At 39.6% G+C, this 12,500-nt stretch overlaps 1 protein-coding gene across 1 annotated transcript in view; it reads right to left on the reverse strand.

The window, feature by feature from the left end:
* Nucleotides 1-12,500, reverse strand: part of LOC137620081 (uncharacterized) — a 489,014-nt gene that overhangs the window by 254,276 nt on the left and 222,238 nt on the right. The gene's annotated exons all lie outside the window — the stretch shown is intronic.

Genomic DNA, 12,500 nt, shown 5'->3' on the forward strand with positions numbered 1-12,500 from the left:
GGACTCGAACCCCATACTGGCAATCACCAGGCAAGGACACTGCCACCAATATTAATTTTGCAGTTTTTTTTATTGATATATAGCTCCTGTTTTGTAAATATTCTATACGTGTAAATAATAAGTGAAAATTAAAAAACAACTTTTTCACCTTTTGTCAAAATTTACCACGATCTTACATATACGAATATTGTCATGACAATAGCTGTGGTGGCTTTACTTGTATTTTTTTAGGTTATGTAGATACATATTTCACATCATTACAACATTTTCTCAAAATACATACATACTGTACATACATACATACAAAAGGGAAAAATGAACTCAAATGTTACGATAATGAAAAAATATTATACATATTTACACACTGGATTCTAATAGAAAATATATATTCTTTAACATATAGAAATAGAAATGAGCTTCCTAAGTAAATATGACGTGTACTTTGTCATTATTCTATTTGCGCAAATAATAACGGTAAAGGAATAACGATATTATCGTGTTCTTTCCAAATATACATAAGGCAGGCAAATTATCGCACTGGTATATGTTGTAATTTAACACTTTAAGTTTGGTCATATTGGTTTATCTTTACTGAAGTAAATAAATAATAAATCTTATTTTATGAGATATTCCCACAAAATATGCACAAATTTAAAAATGAAGTCAAATGTTGTCATAATGAAATAAAGTGCAGAAATTTTATGAACAAAAATACCGGGATTTCAAATAAAATATATTTCCCAAAACATAGCAGAATTTTTAATCATTTAATGGTTTATAATTTTTCTATAATTGATCAATATTCTATGTGTATAACTAATAGCAGTTGATTAAAAAAATTCGTATTTCCTTCAAAATATACCCTTAGATAACGCATGCAAATCATTTAATTGAAATATTTGTGGTTACATTAGTGTTTACGTTAGACTGTTTATTTTGGTTTTCATTTTCGGAAAAATAAATACATATTAAATATTACATGAATATAAATGTACTTAGAATATATACAAATAGGGAAAATAGAGTCAAATATTGCAATGAAGAAAAAAAAAAGTGTAGTGCTACTAAAATTATATTGACAAGAGTTGCCTACTACGAATTCAAATATAATAATATACTTTTTATAAAAAGCTGAATAAAATGGAACAAAATGTTGTAATGATGCCAAAAAAAAGTGCGGTAAAACCAAGCCATTTTTGCATGAAAAAAAAAATTCTGGAAGTTTTTTTTTTTTTTTGTATGCAGACGTTATTACAATCGGCGTTTTTGGATGGGATAAAAGAAAATCTAACGAAATAAGGAAGATGCTAACAGCAGAAACCAGCAAAACAACAAATAAAGTTACAAAAACAAAATATGTTCAAGCAAAAATAAGAGGGTGTAACTACACTTACAGAAGCAGTTATCTCTCAAGCACCATTCCTTCTCAGGCACGTTTTCTTCCGAGGTTCATTTTCTATCGAACGCAAACTTTTAACATGATCCATTTTTAAAAGGAAAACAAACAGAAGAGCACCAGCCAACCTAACCTTCCTCACCTACCCTAACCTGCCCACCTAACCTAACCTAGAAGCTGTATTCTACCCTACCGGGGGAGGGTTTCACATCGCCGGTGATTCAAACCCCTTAGACAGCCCTATCCTCATCTTAGGCTGAGAATAAGTCTGCAATGACTTACCTTAGTGGTAGGAGTTCGAGTTTTCAGAATCACGTGTAAAAACAAGAGCGACAGTTTACCTTCAAAATAGCACTTAAGCACAAAACTATCCTTGTAATCGCTCACAGAGAAAATGCATTGGACACATTTCTTAGATTCGTCTTCCTGGCTTTAACGTGAAAATTCACTGGACAACCCATCGTCTTTTAAAGCTAGGCTTTGAATACTTTATTTTTGATGGAAGATCAAAATTTGATGAATGGGAATTAAGAGTGTTGGTGAAAATGGCTAAAAATCCAATAATTACCTATGCATCCCGCTTACACCAGTTGTCAAGAAAATATAGAGTATATTTATTATAAAGTGACTAGAGAGGAAGATTGATGAAAAGCTGAGAGATGAACGAGCAGGATTTAGAAAAGGAAGACGTTGTTTTGATCAAATTTTCATTTTAAGACATGTACAACAATGCGTAGTTTATAGAAATCCACTTTTCATAGCATTTGTGGACTATGAAAAAACCTTTGAAAGTGTGCACAAGCCAATTTTGTTGAATTACTCTTTAAAAAAATGTAAATTAGGTTAAGTCTGTTCATGAGCAGAGCAAGTGCAGAGTTAATGCTATTAGAGTCCTATCGAATGAATTTCCAGTGAACAGCAGTGTACTCCAAGGGAATGTGTTATTACTTATGTTGTTTAACCCCCTCAATGATTTTATAATACATAGAACAGTTGGGGAGGGTGAAGAAGGATTGTACTGGATTGGTAATAGGAAATTACCTAACTTGAAGTGTTCTGATGACCCTGTCTTTATTAGCTGAACACCACAGGATTTGAAATGCTTGCCTACCAGAATACATGAAATATCATATGAAGTTAGGCTGAAGATAAATAAAATAAAGACAGATGATGAGAACAGAATATGCAATGAAAGAGAGAATGTCATTGGAAGGAGAAAGGATTATGAGGTAGAATAATTTAAATATTTAGGAACTATGATCTGTAATACAGGGTCTTTAGAAATGGAGTTTAATTGAAGATTGAAAAAAACAAATTCGAAAACACCTAGGGTAAAAAAAATCTAGAAATCAAATCAGCTGAAATTACATATAAAATTCAGACTATATATCAGTTTAGTGAGACCAGTGTTACGCTATGGACATGAGTCATGGTAGGACAATGAAACAACTCCAACAGACTTAGTAGATTTGAGAACAAAGCTCTCAGAAGAATATTGGGAGTTAAATGATAGGATTTGATTAGAAAGTAAACTATAAGAGAGATTAATTGAGTGCTATATTTGGAGATCATCATGTGGGGGGGGGGGGGCGGTAAATGGAGATGGTTTGTGCATGCTCTTCGCACTCGGCAAGTGAGATTAGTTCACCAAATATTTAACTGGGTTCCGCAAGGCACTAGAAGAGTTGGAAAACCTAGGCCTACATGGCTTTAGACAATGAAGTGTGAAGTTGGAAATGATGAATGGAGAAGAATCGATTATAAAGCTCAAGATAGAGACGACTGGCGAAATTTAACCGAGGCCCTTTGCGTCAATATACGTAGGAGGTGATGATGATAATTATATATATGTATATTTATGTATGTATGTATACATACATATATATATATATATATATATATATATATATATATATATATATATATATATATATATATATATATGTATGTATGTATGTATGTATATATGTGTATATATATATATATATATATATACATATATACATATATATATATATATATATATATATATATATATATATATATATATATAGTATATATATATATATATATATATGAGTATTATAGATCGCTATGCACCAACAAATGATTCCACTGAAGAAAGGAGATGAATAGAACTATGAATAACTGCAGAGTGTAATAGATGAGATCCCAGAGGGAGATATGAAAATTGTGATTGGAGAATTCAATCTTATAGTTAGAAGGAAAAATCAAGGTATAAAGAATGTGATGGGTATTGAGGGTTTTGGCGAATTTGCAAATGAAAATGGGGCACATTTTATAAGTTTTTTTTCAACAAACAATATCGTTATTGGAGGTACTCTTTTTCCAGCACAATGGCATCCACAAACAAACATAGACTTAACCATGTGGCATATACAAAAAACAAATAGATCATATAATCATTAATAAAGAGAGAAGGACGACTGAAAAAAAAGTAAGAAGTTATAGAAGTGCAAACATTGTTAGTGATTACCATCTCCTCATTGCCACACTGAAATTAAAACTGAAAGCACTCAACAGAAAGATAAATAGAATACCTAGGTTTGATACAACTAAGCTTTGAGAAGATGAGGACAAGGAAACTTTGGCAATTGAATGTAGGAATCCATTTGCAGCCATAGAGACTTTAAGAGGAGAAGAGAAGAGCAGACAATTAATGAACAATTATGTGATGTTAAGTACATATGTCAGTCAGTTGGTAGTGAAGTTTTGGGACATGTAGTTACAATGAGAAAACCATGGCTATCGAATGATACTTGGGATGGTTGTTTAAAGTTTTCAAGGAAGTAATGAAAATTACAAGGTAGAGCATGCTAAGTATTCCAGCATTGATAGAGGTAAAAAAAAATAAATAGGAATGACTGGAGAGAATATCTAAACAGGAAATCAGATGAGGCTGACAAAGCTATGAATTCAGGGAGTAGCTATGGTGTAAGAATTTCTCATAGAATTATCAATGAAATCTCTACTTGGACAAAAATATAGATGAATCTGTTATAACATCAGAAGAATGAAAAAGTCTACGTTAGATGAAACATTTGAGTGAGGTCATGAATAGGAGATAAGACGGGAATAATTTAATTGATATACCCGAAGCTGCGGGAGACCTTGATGTGCCTATGAATGACTTCAGAGTGTTTGAAGTCGAAACTATCATTAAAAAACTCAAGAGATGGAATTACTGCTGAGATGATATTAGCTGGAAATGAAGGGACACCCAGAATACTTAAAAGATTATTTTGTAGAATGGCATGAAGACGCAACCCCTGATGAATGGGAGTTAGGATTGTTAGTGGAAATGTCAAATAAGGACATCTGACTGATTGCAATAATTACAGAGGCATCACACTCACGTCAGTTGTCATGAAAATATATAGTATGCTCATTCTAAAGAGACTACAGAGAAAGATTGACGAAAAGATGGGAGATGAACAAGCAGGATTTAGAAAATGTACAAGTTGTACAGACCAAATTTTCATTTTAAGACATGTGGTCCAGCAAGGTGTGGAATATATAAATCCACTTTTGATGGCATTTGTGGACTATGATAAAACCTTTGGTAGTATGCACCGTCCAATTTTGTGGAGAGTCCTGCCTTATTATGGAGTTCCTTTTAGATATGTGGATTTGATTGAGTCTGTTCATAAGCATAACAAGTGCAAAGTTAATGTTAATGGAGTCTTATCAAACGAATTTTCTGTGAACATTTGTGTACTCCAAGAGAATGTGTTGCAACCTATTTTGTTTATCTTCCACATGGATTTTGTAATGCATAGAGTAGTTGGGGATGGTGGAGGACTGCACTGGATTGGTAACAGGATATCAGTTGACTTAGCGTATGCTGATGATGCTGTCCTTCTTTGCAGAACATCACAAGACTTGCAAAGCCTGATTACCAGAATTCATGAAGTATCACATGAGGTTGGGCTCAAGATAAGCAGAGGATGATGAGAACGTTATATGCAATGGAAGATGAAATATCATTAAAAGGAGAAATGATTAATGAGGTGGAATCATTTAAATATTTAAGAACTAGGATCTCTAATACAGGATTTTCAGAATTTGAGTTTAATGAAAGATTGAAAAGAGCAAATTAGAAAATGGCTAGGTTAAGTATAATTTGGAAATCAAATAACCTGAAATTACATATAAAATTCAGGCTATATATCAGTTTTATGAGATCGGTGTTTCTATAATGAACATGAGTTGTGGTATAACAATGGAACATTTTCCAACATATGTTGTAAATTTTAGAACAAAGCCTTCAGAAGAATATTTGGAGTTAAATTGCAGGACATTAGAAATGAAACCATAAAAGAGATTACTCAAGTGTCATATGTGGATGAGATCATGGTGAGGGGTATATGGAGATGGTTTGGGCATGCTCTTTGCAATCCCCAAGAAAGATTAGTTCACCAAACTTTCATTTAGGTTCCACTAGGCACTAAAAGAGTTGGAAGATACAGGCCTACATGGTTGATGACTATGAAACGTAGGCATGGAAGGCAATGATGATGATGATGAGATATATATACATATATATACATATATATATATATATATATATATATATATATATATATATATATATATACGTATATATATATATATATATATATATATATATATATATATATATATATATATAAAATATATATATATTTATGTGTATAAAGCCAGATCAATTTAATAACACAAACTTTACATTTCATTTGGCTAAAACCCTGTTTTATTCATGAGACGCACTGATCAATACGAATTGCAATGGATCAATATCTCGGGTTTTAGTATGTTTTTGTTCGTTTTGTAGTGTGACGGGCCGAGAGAAAGGTTGTGACTCAAAGGCAGGAAGCAATCAACTGAGTAACTTTATTAAAGAACACTCTCCTTTATATACAAAACCTCAAGGCAACAGGAATTTTCATGTTCACAAGACAGACAATGTTATAGAGGAAAAACGGAGACATGTTCATTCAGGTTCTTTTTAGTGCGAGGGAAGAGCGCAGATACAAGCATAATATACACAAAATAATTTATGTACAATCGTGTGACACACGGTTGGTACATGGCTCCCCCCCCCCTAAAAATGACATACATGTTAAATAGGGCGCCCTGATCTAGAGAGGCGAACTGTAGGCGGGTCATCTGGCAGAAGATAAGCAGGTTTTAGACGATCAATGGAGACCCAGTCTTCTTTGCCACGAATGTTTAGTAGGAATGCTTTCAGACTGCATCGGATCACAAGGAAAGGGCCCGTGTAAGGGTGCGTTTGCGGTGGTTTGCTAGTGTCGTTGCGCAGGAAGACGTGCGTTGCAGAGTGCAAGTCTGTTGGTATGTGATGCTTCACTGGGAGCTTGTAAGTCTGGCGGCACGGAGTAAATTTTCCCACGACGTGACGTATGCGCTGGAGATCGTCGGAGGAGGTTGTAGAAGGAACAAATTCGGCAGGGACGACCAATGGGTCGCCATACACCATTTCCTTAGTCCTTAGTCCCAGGAGGACCCAGGGAAGCTGAGTAAACCAGTTGCAATCCTTGCAGCGGGACATCAAAGAAGTAATATGCTCAGGGATACCAAATCTTGCAATCCATCCAGAGAGTAAGGGAGATGTACATGAGGCGGACGTTGCAGTTTCCATGGGAATGGCTTCAGGCCAACGAGTGGAGCGGTCGATGACGGTAAACAGGTAACGATGTCCTTGTGATGTGGGTAGGGGGCCTACAATGTCGACGTGAATGTGTGCGAAACGACACTGAGGTTGAGGAAAGGTGGCCACTCCTGAATCTGTGTGTCGATGTACTTTGGAAGTTTGGCAAGAAGTACAGGCGCAGACCCAATCCTTAGCATCCTTAGAAATGCCGTGCCAAATGAACTTTGCCTTCAGCAGCTGTGCAGTAGAACGGCACGAGGGATGTGAAAGGCCGGGAATGAAATCAAACACCTGTCGGCGCATGGGAGCAGGAATCTTAGGTCGCGGTCTGCCAGTACTGACATCACAGAGGAGGGTGGTGTTGGAGTCGTCGAGGGGGAAGTCTTCCCAACGGAGGGACGTGCAGGATGTCCTACATGCTTGATACTCTGGATCCTGTCGTTGGGCTTCAGCCAGGGCGTTGTAATCCAATCCCAGTTGAACGGCAGCCAACGTGTTTCTTGACAGGGCATCGGCAACGGGATTCATTTTCTCAGGGACGTATTGAAGGGTGCAATTGTATTCAGCCACGGCGGAGAGATGTCGGCGTTGACGGGTGGACCAGGCGTCAGACTGTCGAGTGAAGGCGTGTGGTCTGTGCGAATGACAAAGGGCGTACCTTCTAAGAAATGGCGAAAGTGACGGACAGCCAAGTGCACCGCCAGCAATTCTCGATCGAAGGTAGAATAACCAGATTCTGCCTTGGACAGTTTTCTGCTGAAGAAGGCCAATGGGCGGGGAGAGCCGTTGACCACCTGCTCGAGTAATGCACCAATAGCGATGTCGCTGGCATCGGTGGAGAGAAGGAGAGGGGCATGTGGGATAGGAAAAGCGAGAGCCGCAGCAGTTGATAGGGCCTTCTTTGCATTGCAGAAGGCTGCTTCTTGAAGGGGACCCCACTTCAGGTCCTTTGGCTTGCCCTTGAGGGAGGCGTAGAGGGGAGCAAGAGTGGCGGCAATGGCTGGCAGAAAACGGTAATAATAGTTGATCATGCCCAAGAATTCCTGCAGAGCTTTGACGGTCGATGGCGCGGGGAAGTTCTGAACGGCTGCTACCTTCTCAGGGAGGGGATGGACTCCTTCAGGAGTGATGTGGTGTCCTAAGAACGACACTTCGTTGGCGCCAAAGGTTCACTTTTGTTGTAGGCGGCCGAGCACGATGCGCAGGTGACGCAGGTGACGGAGGTGTTCCTCTTTTGAGGAGGAGAACACAATTATGTCATCCACATAACATACACAGAAAGGGAGGTCCCCTAAGATGCCATCCATGAGACGTTGAAACGTGGCCCCAGCATTACGAAGGCCAAAACAGGAGTAATTGAAGGTGTATGTACCAAACGGAGTGGTGATGGCGGTCTTGGGGATGTCTTCTGGGTTCATAGGCACCTGATAATACCCCTTCAGGAGGTCGAGCGTAGAGAAAACCTACGCTTTGTGCAGGTACGAGGTCAAGTCGGCAATGTTTGGGAGGAGGTAGTGATCCGGTTCTGTTTGCATGTTCAGGTGCCTGTAATCCCCGCACGGACGGAGGGAGCCGTCTTTCTTCAGAACGATGTGTAAGGGTGACGACCATGGGCTGGAGGCCTTTTGGCAAAGGCCCATTTCCTCCATTTCAGCGAACGTCTGTTTGGCGGCTGCCAATCGTTCCGGTGCCAGACGTCTGAATTTTGCGAAGACTGGGGGTCCTGTCGTCTTGATATGGTGATAAATACCGTGCTTGGCAGGAACCGTGGGCGTTTGGCGAAGTTCTGGACGGAAAACTTCCGGGTACGATGTGAGGAGGTGGGCGTAGGCATCCGTGGGTGCTCTGATGTGGAGAGCGAGGTTAGAAGGGGCGGATTGAAGAGGTGTCGACAAGTACGAGTCTGCGTTGACCAATCGTCAGTGGGCGACATCGACCAGAAGGTGGAAATGAGAGAGAAAATCCGCACCGAGGATTGACAATGTGACGTCAGCAACGAGAAACTTCCAATTGAATTTACCGTTTCCGAACGATAATGTGAGGTTCTCCTAACCGTAGGTCGGTATCGCAGATCCGTTGGCAGCTACCAAGCGGACGTCGGCAGATGTAGACAGATTACGTCGTGTCTTGAAGAGTTTCCTTGGCAAAAGAGAATGAAAAGAACCCGTGTCTACCAAAAATTGCACGCCCATTCCTGCATCATGTAAAAAGAAAAGATTAGAAACACGGGAGGCCACCACCACGAGCGATGGCCTACTTACACGTTTTTTGGCCACTGACAATCCTTGGCACATTTCTTCGCGGTTGCCCCGAATCTGAAGTGATAGCAGCAAAACTGCAGCGGATGGGAGGTAGTAAGTGGCTGTAGAATTCGTTTGTTGGGGCGCGAGCGATTGGTGGATGGTGGGTGGCTTTGTCGCCACTTCGGCACGTCACGGGGTAGGCGTGTATGTCCTACGGCATTCATGTCAGCTTCAGTTGACATTGAATAGGCCTCCTCTTCGTCAGGGGTGGAGGCGTTGATGGAGGTCTTGAAGTGGCTGTCCATAAGGGCGTCAGCTTTGGTCATCAAGTCCAATATGGGTAAACTATCGACATCGGGTATGGCAGCGCGTATAGGTCCTGGTAAACGGCGTATCCAAAGGGCACGAAGTAGGTTCACCTCACGAGGAGAGCCGTCTGCGGCAGGTTGAAAGCGAGCGATACTGGTCATTTCCCTGAGGGCAAGCGAAGCCCTTTGGTCCCCCAACGGTTGTTGCGAGAGCTGAAAAAGCTTTGCTATACGGGCGGCTGGCGACGGCGAGTACTGCTGCAGAAGGTATGTTTTGAGGGCGTCATACTCTATTGGGGTGTCTCCTTGTTCACAAATCCAGTCGGATATTTCTGGGAAGGTGTCCTCGGGTATTGCCGCGAGAACATAATCTGCTCTGGTGGTTGAGCGAGTCACGCCCTTGATGCGAAACTGGACTTCTGCGCGCTGAAACCAAGCAAACGCCTCTCCGCTGGCAAACGATGAAAGTTTGAATGGGGCTGCCGCAGCGCCAACTTCCGTAGAGTCCGCCGTAGTACCAACGATGGAGGGGGGAGGGGGGTGGGGGTGGAAGGCGGTGGGAGCGAGTCGACTTCCGGGGTCACCAATGTGACGGGCCAAGACAAAGGTTGTGACTCAAAGGCAGGAAGCAATCAACTGAGTAACTTTATTAAAGAACACTCTTCTTTATATACAAAACCTCAAGGCAACAGGAATTTTCATGTTCACAAGACAGACAATGTTATAGAGGAAAAACGGAGACATGTTCATTCAGGTTCTTTTTAGTGCGAGGGAAGAGCGCAGATACAAGCATTATATATACAAAATAATTTATGTACGATCGTGTGACACACGGTTGGTACAGTAGCGTCCACTATTGTGAGTGTTATTACCTGCTGCTTCAGGAACAACAGAGGACAGAGTTCTGCCACTGTGGCAGTAATGTCTATTGAGCCAGCACAACCGTGGGACCGACGTTCGTCTTATAGATCGAAAGGATACATTCTTTCACGATGAAGGGTTCTGGACTACATATAAATCTCCACACACAATTTATGCAGTTCGTCTATGAACCCCTAGTCCTCAGGATATTGATAAACTCAGGGAAGTTTTTGCAATTAATTAAGCTCGAAGTACCATGGCGGGTTAACGTGATTATATCTGGTAATTATCACTCATAAATTTTGATAAAGTTAATCTTTAGTTTACTTTTGATCCCTTCTTTGTGCATGGAGTATAACAATAACACATTTTTTTCTAGTTTCAACTTGTCCTTTAATTACAAAATTCAACTTCATACATCAACAACAGGAACAATTAACACAAGGAAAACACTGCTTAAATATCTGAATCAATTAAAAGGGAGTGGTTAGAAAAAAACGAGTCGTGTTTGAAATTGATTTGGGCTTGGGTTGAGTGAGGGCTTGTAGGTTGTGCTCTGGTGCCAGTTCAAGTCCCTCACTAGTACACTTGGACTTATTGGAGCCACTCATCTCAAACTTCTTGTGGCCACCAGTCAGCCCTAGAAATAGAGTGAACACCGAGTAGATTCTGCTAAGAGGGGAGTGGTCTTAAGATTTAACTCCCTGATGAGAGATAAAGGACATATAAAAGCAGGTGTTAAACCTGTCTACAAATGAAGAAAGCATTAATGCAGGTGTTTAGTCCCTTCACTCAAAGACAGGATATGTCTTTACTAATATGGGATGGGCTAAGGTCAGGGCAATAAATTTACAAAGGATAATCTGTGTCGAAGAGTTTGGCTCTCGAAGAGGGTAGGAATTTAATCTAAGTATTAGTGCGTGGTGTGAGTACGCGACCCAATTGACAATAGACGTCTGTTTAACAATGGACGTCAGTTTTAGGAAGAACACTGTCAAAGCTTTAGACATATGTCAGCTGAACGGTAGAGCAGGAATTCTCTAGGGGCTGAATAGCTCGGCAAGCTAAGAAATAATTACGCCATCATGGGCACAAACCGAAATTCAATCTAAGTGACAAAGAGTGCACACGTTAATCTGATAATTAACAATGCAGGCAAGGAAACTAAATCCAGAGCTAGACAGGCAGCATAAATCTGGAATCACACTAGGCTTTTTTTTCGCCACTTGCTGCCCGAAATGGAAAGCATGAGCCGTTGTTGCTTGAGACATTGGCAGCAATTGGCTTACTGACTGGATGGGAAGCAGCTCGCATGAACCCCAGGCATGATGTCAAATGTAAACGCACAAGATAGCGGCGGCAAATAAGACGTGCTCTTGCTTGGCAATCTCGGGTCCAACAAGCCTCAGAAGATAATGAAGATCTGCTTTGTTCATCCTGTGGTAGTTGTAGAATACTTCTATTCACATAATATACCGATAATACATATCACTGCAACAGCTAGAAAATTTCTGAGTGCCATGATGATATCAACTGATCGGTTTTGTTTAACTTTTTTTCTCATTTGCTCCTCGAACTGCGATATCGTAGTATGAATCTACAACACTTTCGCTCGCTATTATTGGCTGTAGGTTGGCGAAAACCTCGGAAGAGAAATTACTAGTTGGAATTCACCATGAGATTAAAGGTTATTGTTGTAGCAGATTGTATGATGTCAGAAGTTGACAAACACATACTGAAGATATAAATTTTGGTTAGTCATAAGAAGTGTATATATATAAACGTTTATCAGAGCTAGCTTAGAGTAAAATAATGAAATTGCTTAAGTTAAAAATATTCAGTTCGTTTTTAACAAATAATATTAAATCTATATGACCACAATATATAAATGTTTATAAACTATTTATTCCAAATGATTAATTACATACAAACTTATTGAAAATAATCATTGATATACCTCTTATTGTTTGTTCATTTTCCCTTTTCCTCTGGAAAAAAAGTACATTTTTCAGAATCTC

The sequence above is a fragment of the Palaemon carinicauda genome, chromosome 26 (assembly GCF_036898095.1).
Source record: "Palaemon carinicauda isolate YSFRI2023 chromosome 26, ASM3689809v2, whole genome shotgun sequence".
NCBI classification, from domain to species: Eukaryota; Metazoa; Arthropoda; class Malacostraca; order Decapoda; family Palaemonidae; genus Palaemon; species Palaemon carinicauda.